Source organism: Conger conger, chromosome 1 (assembly GCF_963514075.1).
Source record: "Conger conger chromosome 1, fConCon1.1, whole genome shotgun sequence".
In the NCBI taxonomy this organism is placed as follows: Eukaryota; Metazoa; Chordata; class Actinopteri; order Anguilliformes; family Congridae; genus Conger; species Conger conger.
The window spans coordinates 94,162,927-94,165,426 of NC_083760.1; the positions used below are offsets into that span (position 1 = coordinate 94,162,927).

The 2,500-nt window shown below is 50.3% G+C and overlaps 1 protein-coding gene across 1 annotated transcript in view; it reads right to left on the reverse strand.

Annotated features, from left to right (window-relative positions):
• Nucleotides 1-2,500, reverse strand: part of lck (LCK proto-oncogene, Src family tyrosine kinase) — a 47,293-nt gene that overhangs the window by 28,230 nt on the left and 16,563 nt on the right. The gene's annotated exons all lie outside the window — the stretch shown is intronic.

Here is a 2,500-nt window from a genome sequence, read left to right on the forward strand (position 1 = left end):
CAGGCCAATCAGAGCGCAGCAACACACCCCACAGGCCAATCAGAGCGCAGCAACACACCCCACAGGCCAATCAGAGCGCAGCAACACACCCCACAGGCCAATCAGAGCGCAGCAACACACCCCACAGGCCAATCAGAGCGCAGCAACACACCCCACAGGCCAATCAGAGCGCAGCAACACACCCCACAGGCCAATCAGAGCCCAGCAACACACCCCACAGGCCAATCAGAGCGCAGCAACACACCCCACAGGCCAATCAGAGCCCAGCAACACACCCCACACAGGCCAATCAGAGCCCAGCAACACACCCCACACAGGCCAATCAGAGCCCAGCAACACACCCCACACAGGCCAATCAGATCCCAGCAACACACCCCACACAGGCCAATCAGAGCCCAGCAACACACCCCACACAGGCCAATCAGAGCCCAGCAACACACCCCACACAGGCCAATCAGAGCGCAGCAACACACCCCACACAGGCCAATCAGAGCGCAGCACAGCCCGGGAACACAGGCCAATCAGAGCGCAGCACAGCCGGGAACACAGGCCAATCAGAGCGCAGCACAGCCGGGAACACAGGCCAATCAGAGCGCAGCACAGCCCGGGAACACAGGGCCAATCAGAGCACAGCAGGGCCAGGGAACACAGCAGCAGGGCCAATCAGAGCACAGCAGGGCCAGGGAACACAGCAGCAGGGCCAATCAGAGCACAGCAGGGCCAGGGAGCACAGCAGCAGGGCCAATCAGAGCACAGCAGGGCCAGGGAACACAGCAGCAGGGCCAGGGAGTACAGCAGGGCCAGGGAACACAGCAGCAGGGCCACAAAGCAGAAGCGAAGGACCAATAAGGGAGGGGTCAGTATGATCAGAAATGGCAGGTGAAGGGATTGAATAAGCATGAGATAAAATAACAGCCAATCACAGGACAGAACTGGCCTGGATACAGAGCGGCAGCCAACCAGGGAGGTGAGGACAAGTGAGAAGACTAACGAACCGGGCGGAGAGGAGCTCGAGAGAAACGGTGTCTGTCAGTTTTTCTGCCGTTGCTACGACAATCTCCCACATCCTCTCAAGACTCTTTCACCGCACGCACATGCACACGCACACGCACACGCCAGAACCCTGCAGAGAACGCCAGCAAGCTGCACTGTGGCTTCAGCCCTCTCAGAAAAGCGGGGTGCGATTCAAAGGAGCACAAGAAATAAAACTAAAATGTTTTTTTGGGGGGGGGGTTTTTTCCACTAGAGCATGGTACATCTGCTGCATGTTCACACCAAAACGCTGAGATAGAAAATACAAAATAGATACTAGATACAGAATGGTACAAAATGACATGGTGCCCGGGGGATATTACAGACTTTCGCACAGCAATCACCAAGACTCATCGATGTGTGCTCACACCGAGATCACCGTGCTGCTGTATACAGTGTATATGGTAATAAAGTGAAGTACAAGGCCCGGAAGCATTCCCTTGTGACATTTTTATGACTTCTTTTGTATATTTTTTGGGAGTGTTCGGTGAAAATATCCTCAAACACACCCTAATTTCTCACGAGTGACACACCTAACAGACAGAGCGCAGTTATTAGGATTTCGGTATATCCAAACTTATGATTTTATAAAAAAATATTATTTGAATGTGCACACGATTTCAAAGTGTTTTTCTTTCTCCACGAGAAGCAGCTATTTTATCACTTCCAGCATATTTTATTTATTTGATTATTGTTGATTATTTTCATCTGTTGTCATTGTGACAGGTCGCTCTTGACCTCAACGAGATCGACTGTTTAAAACACACACACACACACACACACACATATGCGCACACACACTCACATGACACACACACACACTCACACTCACACTCACACACACACAATCACACACATCACACACACCCACACCCACACAAACTCACATACACACTGATAACCATCCTCATTCTTTCTATAATTCTTTTCACGGCTTTCCGTATGCGTTTACATGTCACCTCATTTTCTCTTTAATCAAATCTTTAATTTAATTAAAGGATTGTGCGGATAGGGTTTCATTCCTGGGGGTGTTTTTCCATGGGAATAGCATTACATTACAGTTACTCTGTTGACGCTTTTATCCAAAGCCATTAACAGTCCAGGGGCCAGTGTCCCCTGGAGCAATGTGGAGGTTAAGGGCCTCACTCAAGGACCCAATCTTCCCGGGCCCAGTCATGTACCTGAGCCACCAGGCTACAGGCTGTCCTCGTGGGTGTGGTTCGCTATAATTTCCCCCTCGACAGCACCCTGAGGTAAGACGGCCATGTCAAAAGGGTAATCTCACTTTGTAATCTTGCGCCTACATGTTTGCAAATTAATCACAGGAAAAAATGTGAAAATAGTGTTTGTGTGTGGCGTTGTGGAGGTGTGGTTCGTGCGATTGTCTCTCATGCAGGGGACCGGGGTTCAAGGCTCTCCTGTTCCTTTGTTTTGCTCACTTTTAAAAGAATGATACAATAATTACACA